The sequence below is a fragment of the Triturus cristatus genome, chromosome 5_2 (assembly GCF_964204655.1).
Source record: "Triturus cristatus chromosome 5_2, aTriCri1.1, whole genome shotgun sequence".
In the NCBI taxonomy this organism is placed as follows: Eukaryota; Metazoa; Chordata; class Amphibia; order Caudata; family Salamandridae; genus Triturus; species Triturus cristatus.
The window spans coordinates 590,846,922-590,859,379 of record NC_140588.1 but is presented as its reverse complement, the minus strand read 5'-3'; positions in this window follow the sequence as shown (position 1 = coordinate 590,859,379).

Genomic DNA, 12,458 nt, shown 5'->3' with positions numbered 1-12,458 from the left:
TACCAAAGGTTTGGCCAGCAAAGAAAAATTTGGTATCCATTGTCTGCAGTATGATGTAATGCCCAAGAAAGCACGTACTTCTCTCTGTGTCCTTGGCACACTCAATTTTGCAATTGCCTGAATTCTTTCTGGGGTCAGTATCCTTCCCTCCTTCGATAAGAGATGACCTAAGTAGGTCACTTCTTGTCGACAATATTGCAGTTTAGAAAGTGACACTTTGTGATGTAAATCAGACAAATGACGTAACAACAACAAGGTGGCTTCTTTACAAATTTCCTCAGTATCTGCAGCGATTAGTAAATCATCGACGTATTAAATAAGGGTAGCGCCATCAGGTAAAACAATGCGGTACAAAAGGGGGTGGTGATGGACGGAGCATCAGAACCAATCAAACACTCACACCCAGTCAAGAGATCTGGGTTTAATCCATCACCGTTCTTTAGCCCACTCTGCCACCCCAGTTCAGACATGGCCATATGCAAATCAGTCTGACCCTGTGCCTCATGGGAACAGTACAGGCCGAACTGCCAGGCCATGCCTTCCCTGGACCAGAAACAAGATTCCTAGGGCCGGTTTCTGGCATTTCAGCCGTCTTCAGCCAGGCTTGCATGAATCCAGTGGCAAAGTGAGCAAGGGACTCAACGTCTGAGCATACCCTGCCAACTTATGGCGAACAAAGCGGTACAAAAGGGGGTGGTGATGGACGGAGCATCAGAACCAATCAAACACTCACACCCAGTCAAGAGATCTGGGTTTAATCCATCACCGTTCTTTAGCCCACTCTGCCACCCCAGTTCAGACATGGCCATATGCAAATCAGTCTGACCCTGTGCCTCATGGGAACAGTCCAGCCCGAACTGCCAAGCCATGCCTTCCCTGGACCGGAAACAAGATTCCTCGGACCGGTTTCTGGCATTTCAGCCGTCTTCAGCCAGGCTTGCATGAATCCAGTGGCAAAGTGAGCAAGGGACTCAACGTCTGAGCATACCCTGCCAATTTATGGCGAACAAAGCGGTACAAAAGGGGGTGGTGATGGACGGAGCATCAGAACCAATCAAACACTCACACCCAGTCAAGGGATCTGGGTTTAATCCATCACCGTTCTTTAGCCCACTCTGCCACCCCAGTTCAGACATGGCCATATGCAAATCAGTCTGACACTGTGCCTCATGGGAACAGTCCAGCCCGAACTGCCAAGCCATGCCTTCCCTGGACCGGAAACAAGATTCCTAGGACCGGTTTCTGGCATTTCAGCCGTCTTCAGCCAGGCTTGCATGAATCCAGTGGCAAAGTGAGCAAGGGACTCAATGTCTGAGCATACCCTGCCAACCTATGGTTCTGATGCTCCGTCCATCACCACCCCCTTTTGTACTGCTTTGTTCGCCATAAGTTGGCAGGGAAGGCATGGCTTGGCAGTTCGGGCTGGACTGTTCCCATGAGGCACAGGGTCAGACTGATTTGCATATGGCCATGTCTGAACTGGGGTGGCAGAGTGGGCTAAAGAACGGTGATGGATTAAACCCAGATCTCTTTACTGGGTGTGAGTGTTTGATTGGTTCTGATGCTCTGTCCATCACCACCCCCTTTTGTACCGCTTTGTTCGCCATAAGTTGGCAGGGTATGCTCAGACGTTGAGTCCCTTGCTCAATTTGCCACTGGATTCATGCAAGCCTGGCTGAAGACGGCTGAAATGCCAGAAACTGGTCCTAGGAATCTTGTTTCCGGTCCAGGGAAGGCATGGCTTGGCAGTTCGGGCTGGACTGTTCCCATGAGGCACAGGGTCAGACTGATTTGCATATGGCCATGTCTGAACTGGGGTGGCAGAGTGGGCTAAAGAACGGTGATGGATTAAACCCAGATCTCTTGACTGGGTGTGAGTGTTTGATTGGTTCTGATGCTCCGTCCATCACCACCCCCTTTTGTACCGCTTTGTTCGCCATAAGTTGGCAGGGTACGCTCAGACGTGAGTTCCTTGCTCACTTTGCCACTGGATTCAAGCAAGCCTGGCTGAAGACGGCTGAAATGCCAGAAACCGGTCCTAGGAAGCTTGTTTCCGGTCCAGGGAGGGCATGGCTTGGCAGTTCGGGCTGGACTGTTCCCATGAGGCACAGGGTCAGACTGATTTGCATACGGCCATGTCTGAACTGCGGTGGCAGAGTGGGCTAAAGAACGGTGATGGATCAAACCCAGATCTGTTGACTGGGTGTGAGTGTTTGATTGGTTCTGATGCTCCGTCCATCACCACCCCCTTTTGTACCGCTTTGTTCGCCATAAGTTGGCAGGGTATGCTCAGACGTGAGTCCCTTGCTCACTTTGCCACTGGATTCAAGCAAGCCTGGCTGAAGACGGCTGAAATGCCAGAAACTGGTCCTAGGAAGCTTGTTTCCGGTCCAGGGAGGGCATGGCTTGGCAGTTCGGGCTGGACTGTTCCCATGAGGCACAGGGTCAGACTGATTTGCATACGGCCATGTCTGAACTGGGGTGGCAGAGTGGGCTAAAGAACGGTGATGGATCAAACCCAGATCTGTTGACTGGGTGTGAGTATTTGATTGGTTCTGATGCTCCGTCCATCACCACCCCCTTTTGTACCGATCAGGTAAAACAATTGCATCAAGCTGTGTTTTTAAAGCCTGACTATATATTGATGGACTTTCACAGTAGCCTTGAGGAGCGCGTTTGAAGCGGAAGCTGCGGCCTCCTAAACTGAAGCCAAAAATATCCCTGCTCTCCTCGGCAATCGGGATGCTGAAGAAAGCATTCTTCAAGTCAATCACCGAGAACCAGGTAGCGGAAGCTGGAATCATAGTCAATAGGGCAGTGATATCAGGAACAACTGGAAACTGTGGCACAACTATTTTATTGACCTCTCTAAGATCAATCACGAACCTGTAAACAGGTGGCTGAGAAGGGTCTGTATGTTTCAAAACAGGCAGAACAGGACTATTACAAACGTTGCCTCTTGTCTCTTCAATTACATCTTTTTCAATCAAATCATAAATGATCGCTAGCAACGCCTTTTCACCTTCACTAGAGATCTTGTATTGGGGAATGCGTGGCAATTTAACATTGGCTTTCAATGTCACAACATATGGTGGTATTTCCAAAAGACCCACATCATTAGGACCAGTAGCCCAAAGAATATCAGGAAGAAACGACAATTCTGTCGGAAGTTTATCCTTCGACAAATACATTGGAGAGATCACTTTCCTACCCAGTGTAAGTTGTACTCCCGAAGGAGAACAATATAATGTTGCATACAATCTTTTCAACAAATCCAATCCTAACAAGTTTTCACCACAACCTGTCGTCAGAATAAGGGGTGCTTCCAATTCACAAGGTCCAACAGAAAGGGACATAGGACTAGAAATCGGGTTCCTAACCGGGGCGCCAGAAAAACCTACTGAAACATTCATCTCGCCAGACAAAGGTGCGCCAGGGAGTTTTGAGTGCATAATAGAACTCTTTGTAGCACCAGTATCCAACAGAAAAGGCTCTGACACACCTGATGTAATCACCTTAACATAAGGTCCACTCTGATCTACTGGAACTGAAACAACTCCCTCTCTTTGTCTATGGCTGTCCTAGCAATCATTACCTTCGATATTCTCATCTTCTGCATAGTAGTCGTCAGCATAGTACTGAGCCGTCCTACCAGACGCGTTATTTTGCTGGTCAAAACTATTCATTGAATTCTGAGGCGGAAGGGAACGTGCATTCTGGGAGAGACTTCCACGTCCTCTACCTCTAGGAGCTTGTTGAACGCCTCGACCTCTTGCGCCAGAAACACCATTCGTACGCTGTAACAAAATAGGACAACTATACTTGAAATGACCCTCTTCTTTACAATATGAACACTGATTGGGACCTACAGGAACACGTGGTTGAGAAAACTCGAACCTTTGCGAGTTTCTCTGAAACTGTTGAGGTTGCTGATAGTTACTCTGACCACCACGTGGCGGATACGCCTGTTGTAAAAGAACCTTCGTCTTTAATTCTTTAGTTGTCTTTCTGCTCTATCCTTTTCATCTTTATCCCTATTTTCGTAGTACTGTGCAGTAGCCAATATTTGTGCTGAAGAGGAAACGGCCCAATAACTCTCTGAATCTTTCAATTTCTTACACAGCTCGGGAAGCAAATTGTGTACAAACTTGTCAACGAACAACCGTTGACCACCTTCTGTACTCATATCTTGACCACTGTGGTCGATAAACGTTTCCTCAAACCTGGTGAAGAAATCAGACACTGTTTCATCTTTCTTCCGCTTACACGCAGACAATTTATCCCAATTCACACGCATCGCAGGCATTAAAGTCTTCATGTAAGTAATGATCCTAGCAGGGAGTTCTGCTACCAGAGGCTCAGGATTGGCACCACCAACTTGTCTATCATTTGCAGTACTAATATTAGCCCATGAGTCACCTAACTCTTGCGCATGATCTGTATGGCGAATCAATCCCCACAAAGGCTGTGGAACAACATTCCCAAATGACATGTCTATGTCGGCTAAATTCATAATGCATGAGTCTGCAGTCTGTGATAATTCCTTATAATACCCTGCAGGGTTTTTACGGGGGTCAGGCAAAGTCTGTTTAAGGGCTAAAACTTCAGCTCGCTTCCAAGGAACATGTACCCAAACACGCTGAAAATGAGCTGGAACAGCATCAATTTGATTAGCGGCATCAGCCGCAACGGCGTCCTTCCATACCGGAGGGACTTCTCTCATTGGGTACTGTCGCACTTTTCTCCTAACAGAGGAGTCATGTTCAAACAGTGACTGGGAAGGATCCTTATTCCTAAAGGACAACAACGTCGCAACTGCTTTCTCAACATCGGAACCCACAATCGTGCCCTTTGAAAACTCAAACCGTACCTGGCACAAATCAGGCGGATTTGTTTCCAAATCATTATCCTCCAATTCCTCACAAAGGAAAGCACACATTTTCTCAAAAACGTATCTTTGTTTCGGTGCTTCCCATTGACGGAAGACATCCATAACAGACTCCACATCATATCTAAAGGGGTAAGTTACCCATTTACGCGCCATATGGTCAAACGCTTCTCTCTCTCGAGAATCAGGCAGTTGACTACGCGACTGCTTACGCTCCGAATCAGGGGTCTCACCAGATGACCCAAAGAGAGGAAATATAATGCTAGCAACAGTATCAGTCATTCTCTGTGGGATAGAAGGAGAAGTTGACGAAAGAACAGGAGGAAAAACAGAGGGAGGCAAGGCAGACGCAGATGCAGACGCAGAGGCAGTATCAGGAAGAACACCAGAGGAGGCAGTCGATGTAGTAGACAAAGTCGTAGGAAGTACAGATGGAGCAGGTAGCAAAGTCGACGGCCCTTGAGGGGGCTGCACCATAGGAGTAGGAGCCAACTGAAGAGGAGCTGGCGGCTGTGGAAGAACTTGAGGCACAATAACTGGGGGTTGCACAACTAAAGGTTGCGGAGGTGCTGTAGCACTCTACGCATAAGGGGGTGGCGAACTCAACAAGTGTGACATTAAAGGATCTTTCTCAATTTCTTTTGCTGCATCTTGTTGAAGAAGTGGCAAAACTGGATAACATTTATCGATCATCATTTTACGTTGCCTGTGCAACTGCTCACTCATCTGTTCTTCTTCATTATCTTTAAACTGCATAGCAGCTTACATTATCGAGATACCCTTTTCTCTCTTATTTCTCTTTGCTAATTTAATTTCCTTTTGTTTGGCTTCCTTATGCCATAGGCGGAAAGAGTCAAACATCGCCGGCCGGGCTTTCTTCTTAAAAAGTTTAACCTCCAGATTATCCAGAATCTCTGTGTCAAAACTACCATATTGGGGCCATTTTAAAGCACCATCTTTCCTGGTGTATCGGATCCATACTTCATTATATGTGATGGGGCCTACGCCATGTTTCACATATATTTCAAAGGTTGGAGTACCAATCGGAGGAACCGGACACAAGTCCTCCAATCGGGAATCCCTATTACAACCAAGACAAAACAAATTTCCAAGTCTGCTAAGACCAGGCATCTTCGCTCTCTAGTCTAGCTTCAAACTTCAAAGAATTATCGAATACGATAGTCTCATGAATACACGAGTCCCTCGGCTTTGGTACTTGCAAGTTCCAAATCAAAGATCCCAAGGGGATACCAAACTAAGAACCAAACTAAGGACTGGGAGACGCTCCACTTATACTTAACTGAGGTATCGATGACGTCACCAGAAGACTCGTCTATCGTTTCACTCTACCAATCATCAAGGGTCCAAAACAGGGCGATAGTCAGGGCAGCAGTCCTTCGTAGCCGTCGGGAAGCGGGGAACCTCGCAGCAAAGACTTTCAGACCACGTCGACATACAGGGGTCGATGAAGTGGCGGCCTTCCTCCAGAATTTTCACACGAAGCTCCTCACGAACCTCTGGCTTGGACCGGTACCGCTGAAATCGCCCCTCTAGGGCGCCAACTGAAGTACTGGGTTTTTCAGAACCCAGCGGTGCCAGGGAACACACCCAAAGACTTCGAGTCCTTCCTGTTTCAGACTACAGAAACACAGAGTCTTCTTGGTGAAGTCAAAGATCGTATTTATTGGCTGCAGCCAGTAACAGGTATACTAGAAGTACAACACGGTGTATATTCTCAGGAGACTGCTCAACCTTACAAAGCCAGCCTTCTCTTTTTATACAAAATATTATGTTTTAGGCAAACATTCCTTATTTTACAGTTGACTATTCACATATTTTCACTACAAAGAAAAAGCAGAGTCATGATGACAAGCCCATATTTCAGTTTGTCCAGCCCTCAATCAATTACCCGGCAAGGCTCAGTACTTTCATCAGATATCGACGGACCCCCAATAAAAACGGGCACCTCCTCCTCGTAAAGCTAGTCATAAGAAAAGAAACAGGGACAGGTGTGTGTGTAAGATTAGGCATGGTTTGTGTGTGATGAAAGGTTTTATGATAGGTTATGCCTTGATACTAATCTCATTCGGCCACTGGGAAAGGAACTGGCCAAACAGGTTTGGCTTCAGGCAGTGGAGTCAGCTTGCCCAGGTCACAGAGGAGTCAGCAAAGGTGTACATGTCCATCAGACTCGTTTTTGGCCTTAGTCATTGGCCTATGTGAGGGCAATCACAAAATGGCTGCCGTTCAAATGTAAGCCGAGGTTTCAGTACGGAAACTCTGATTTCAGGGTGATTTCGTCACCCGAATATGACGAAAATGCTTGTGCATAGTATTCGGTCTGCTGATACCAAAATCGTCATGATACGACGATGTTTATAACACGGGTCCAGAATTTTCAGTACCACATTCCTAAGTAACAAAACCTACTGACCGTTTGCATCTTAACTTTATCAATATAGAAGGTGCTAACCGGCTTTACTTTCTTGCCGCAAATCATCGCGAAAGTCTTGGTCTTGTTAACTATCAATTTTCTATTTTCAATAAATAACACAAAGTTATCAATAAGACGTTGTAATCCAACCTGTGTTCGCGATAAAAGGACAGCGTCGTCCGCATATAATAAAATCGGAATAGCACTACCGTCTATAATAGGGGCACCCGAAGGTAGCTGACTTAAAATAGAATCAATTTGATTAATAAATAATGAAAATAAAAAAGGCGCTAAAACACAACCCTGTTGGATTCCTCTGGCAACTTTAAAGAACGGTGTTCATTCCCCTGATGGTCCATAACGAACTTTACATGACAGTCTTGAGTAGAGCCGGGCTAGAAAATATACACATTCCTTTGGGGCACCTAGTTCTAATAAAATTTCCCATAAAATGTTATGATCTACAAGGTCAAAAGCACTGCTCAGGTCTGCGAAACAGAGGAACAGGTTGCCCTCCTTAGCAGTTGTGCACTTATTGATAAGGAGGTCAAGATTTACGCACTGTTCCAATGTCCCCAGACCTTTTCTAAAGCAATATTGTGCCCTTGATAAGATTGTGTTATCCATGGTCCAGGTTTCTAGTCTTTTTAACATAATTCTACTCATTATTTTAATTGAGGAATCCAAAAGAGAGATGGGGCGGTAATTACTTGCCTCAGATTTGGATCCTTTTTGCAAAAAGGGGGATAATTAAGGATTGGCCCGATGAGATAGGTAATTGTCCCTCCGCAGTCGCGTTAAAAAGCCTAGTCAGAATAGGGGTCCACAGATGTAACTCAGTTTTGTATAGGTCCAGTGGGACCCCATCTGGTCCAGGGGCTTTGCCTCCTTTACTGTTAATTAGGCTCTCATATTCCTCATCTAGACTTATTTCTAGGGGTAACCTTGGCCATGTGCAATCGTTGTACATTAAAGAATCTAAAACTAGCCTATCAGGATTAAAAATGTTTAAAAAATGTTCGGTCCATGAGTTGCAATCTACATGTGAGGTTATTTCGGGCACTCTGTCATTCTTTAAAAAGGAGCTATTTATAGTCTCCCAGTGGAGTTTGCTATTGTTTGTATCTGCTGCTAAGTTAAGGTTGTTCCAGGCCTCTTCTTGAAGGTCTCTTTCTCTTTTAGCAAGGGTTACTTTGTAGATACCGCGAAATTTTTTAATACTAGTGGAATTATGTGGTTTAGTACTCAAAGCTTGTTTTAAATCATGTAGGGCGCGAGTACAACTTTTGTCAAACCATCCTGAATTAATTTCTTTTTTCCCATTATTTTTCTTAGTGAGCAGGCTTTCTATTGTTTCATTAATCCTGACAATGCTAGTAAGTATAATGTTGGGGTTAACTTCCTCGCCAAGACAGTAGTCTATCTCCTTGCTACATTTTCTTATCACCTCTTCGTGTAATTTATATGGGACGATCCTCGACCATCTAATCCTCATACCATTTGGTCTCACAGCTTCGACGTTATTAATACAATTGTTTCCCTTTGTTTGTTTGTTACCCCAGCATTGTAATATTATTGATATACTATTGTGGTCGCTTAACGCTTGCTCATTGACCCATAATTTAGAGTAAGCAGTATTATTGGAGAGCAGAATGTGGTCAATGTAGGTGTTAGCATTTCTCCCTGTAAAAGTTGGGCAATTGATATTTTCCCTGTTTTTCATGCAACTGAGCATTTCCAAATCAAACTTTGCTATCATATTATTTAGCGCTGTGCCATAGGTGCAATGTGGGAAATGTAAGTAATCAGCATCTTCCATGTTTCCACTCTCCCTTCTAGTCCCACACAAATCACTGATAGCAAAGGGGCATGGGCTAATATTAAAATCTCCCGCCCATAAAATAATAGTCTGGTTACATGATAACGCCAGAGCCCTCTTAATTTCGTTTTGCAACGGGGCTAAGATTTTTCCTCTGTCAAAGCTAAAAACATTATTATAAAAATTAACCCCTTCGATGCGCATGACAGAGCGGTTCCGTCATGCGCATCGGTTGCACTGTGTGGATGACGGAACCGCTCCGTCATGGCCCCGCCCGCGCACGAACCCTTCAGCACAGTGCAGTAATCCGCGCCGTGCTGAAGGGGTTAATCAATACTAAATCTTTGCCTTTATGAAATTCTAGTCGTAACACCTGTGAGTAAATATCCACTGGGGTGCAACTTCTAATTTTACAGGTATTAAGTTTATTTGATATTAGAAGTAGTAAGCCTCCCTTAGCTCTACCAGCGACTGAGCTGACTGCATTCAAGCAGTACGAGGTATAACCCTCGATAAAAATAGGCTCCTTACGCCAAGTTTCTTGGAGGCATATTATATCATAGCCCGTAGTTATGAAATCCCTCCAGAATGGGGTTTCCAATTTTCTGTTTATACCTGCTATATTCCAAGTGACAACACTATAACCCGATTCCAGGTCTAAATTAGCGGCTGCACATCCATTATTTACTACTACAGGAATTTCTGTGGATATGGGGGTATCTTTCATAGATAACTTGACTGGTGTGCTGATGGGTTCCAGTCCCTCTATTGTGCTAGCAGCTTCATCTGTGTTGCGTTTAAACTCAGTGGATGTTTGTGCGGCTATTACTGTGCTAGGTAGGTGGCAGGTATCCTGGCTACAATATCTCTTTTCTCCCTTACGTTCTTCAGATGTTACATTCGGTATGGGGCTTATAGAATAGCTATCCTGGTTTATACCTTTTGACCGGCTAAGTCAGTCAATATCCTCTAGGGTTTCAAAGGCCTTGAATCTATTATATGTTGGGATAGAAAAATTAAAACAGAGTCTCGGATGTTTTACAAGATTATTGTTGGTTGAATGGCTGGGTTCCGATAGGTGCCTATAAAAATAGCCTAGAGGTAATAAAGTTGTATTAAATTCCCACGCCGATGGTAGTGGAGTGCTCTTGGCCCATGATCAAGATTTGAAATTTATTATAACGCAATCCCCCTCAAAAATTTTCCTGAGGGGGCCTACCCAACCCACCCTTTGTGTTAATATAATCTGACTAGCCCCCTCCATAGTGAAATTACAGTTGTTAGCCAACCAGTGGAGGATTTTATTTTTTAGTGTACCATGATTCTCAACTTGCCCATTTCTTAGCTTAGGTATGTTAGTGAGCACTGCCACATAAGCACTGCATTCCGGGGGCATATTGATACAAGGTAAGGACTGTCTAATAGCTTTTGCTGTAGTGTGGGTTTCATTATCCCTGCATAGTTGCTCTATAGGTGTAGTTTTTACGTTAGGTTGTGCTCCCTGGTTTATACTGGCTGTTGAATTTCCTCCCACAGGTAATTGAGGACTTATTACTAAACCTCCACGGGGCTGTCATGTAACATGTTGTTTGCCAACAGGGATGCTGCTAGTGTTTGTGGTAGGAACTGTGGAAGGTTTATTCTTGGTCACGTTTAGTTTTCCAGTATTTCCCTCAATAGTACCCTCTGGTATAATGGTTGCTTCTACACCTGCTCTCTGTAGTTCATGCAACCCATTTTTATCAATGGAGCCTCTTAATTTGTGAACCTCCCTAGCCAAGTTATCCACTTTTTCGTGTAAAGGCCTAATCAGCTCAACCAATTTATCGAAAATTGCTTCTATATTAAGTGTGCCCACGGAGTTTTGCTTAGCCCTTGTACGTGTAGTAACCATATTCTCCATAGTGGTTAGTTTTTTCCCCCTTTTCCTCATTATGTTGCCCTGCCCTGTGGTTTTTTTCCGTGCGCCTTTTGAATTAACCAAAGGGGATGATGGAAGAATAGAGCTATTATCAGTATCAAACAATCTAGGAGTATTCAACATTTTAGACTGGATGCTGTCATTGGTATTAACTCCATCTGGGGTGATCATGCCTATGGCCACCTCGCTATTATGTGAAGTTGCTCTACTGAGGTTTCCTTGGTCTATTGGTTGTGGTGCACTTGATCCCATAGATAATCGTCTTTCTGTTCGATCTATTTCTTGGGTAAGAACACTAACTGCTTTTACCAAATATGTATCAATAGTGTAGCATGCTGTGTCAGCTAGTGCTTTGGCTCGGCGCCTTGCCATATCAAGTTATTTTGCAAAATCCTCCCCCTATCTTTAGTTCTAGAATATCACTGTTGGGCCGTGGACACAGTCTGCAAGATTTACAATTGGTGTAGCTTCTCAAATGTCCCCCATCCGGCCCGACTCAGAGGGGTGGCCTAGCCCGGCCTCCTTCAGCCTCCGACGGCCACAGACGGCCCGCCATTTGCCCGGGCTTAGCCCGGCTTGTCCCGCGCGCCTCCTCGCGGGACAAGCGGCCACACACAGTTTTAAACACCTCCTGGCGCGGATTAACGGGTCAGCAACAGCGTCGCCAGTGAGGGGCTGCTGGGAAATGTAGTGTCCCAGCCGGCGGAGCAATGCCCGGCCGTCGGAAGATCCAAGGGGGGGTGGAGGAATAGTGCCTCAGCGGAGCAGAGCCCGGCCGCACTCAGAAACCCCCACAGCAGCACACCAAGTCCTCGGGGGCACACGCAGCTTTAAACGCCTCCTGGCGCGGATTAACGGGTCTGCAACAGCGTCACCAGTGAGGGGCTGCTGGGAAATGTAGTGTCCTGGCTGGCGGAGCAATGCTCGGCCTTCGGAAGATCCAAGGGGGGGTGGAGGAATAGTGCCTCAGCGGAGCAGAGCCCGGCCGCACTCAGAAACCCCCACAGCAGCACACCAAGTCCTCGGGGGCCCACGCAGCTTTAAACGCCTCCTGGAGCGGATTAGCGGGTCAGCAACAGCGTCGCCAGTGAGGGGCAGCTGGGAAATGCAGTGTCCTGGCCGTCGGAGCAATGCCCGGCCGTCGGAAGATCCAAGGGGGGGTGGAGGAATAGTGCCTCAGCGGAGTAGAGCCCGGCCGCACTCAGAAACCCCCACAGCAGCACACCCTACCCATATTTGCAGCAATTCCTGGGTGTCCTACTGCAAGCAATCCCACAGTGCTTCTCTTTACCCTCTACTTAAACATGGTATAAATTTCTCTTCCCCTGTGCAGAGCTCCTGTGCCCAGCTAAGGAAACTGGCCACGGAATTGAGCAACTCCTCCTCTGTGGTCACT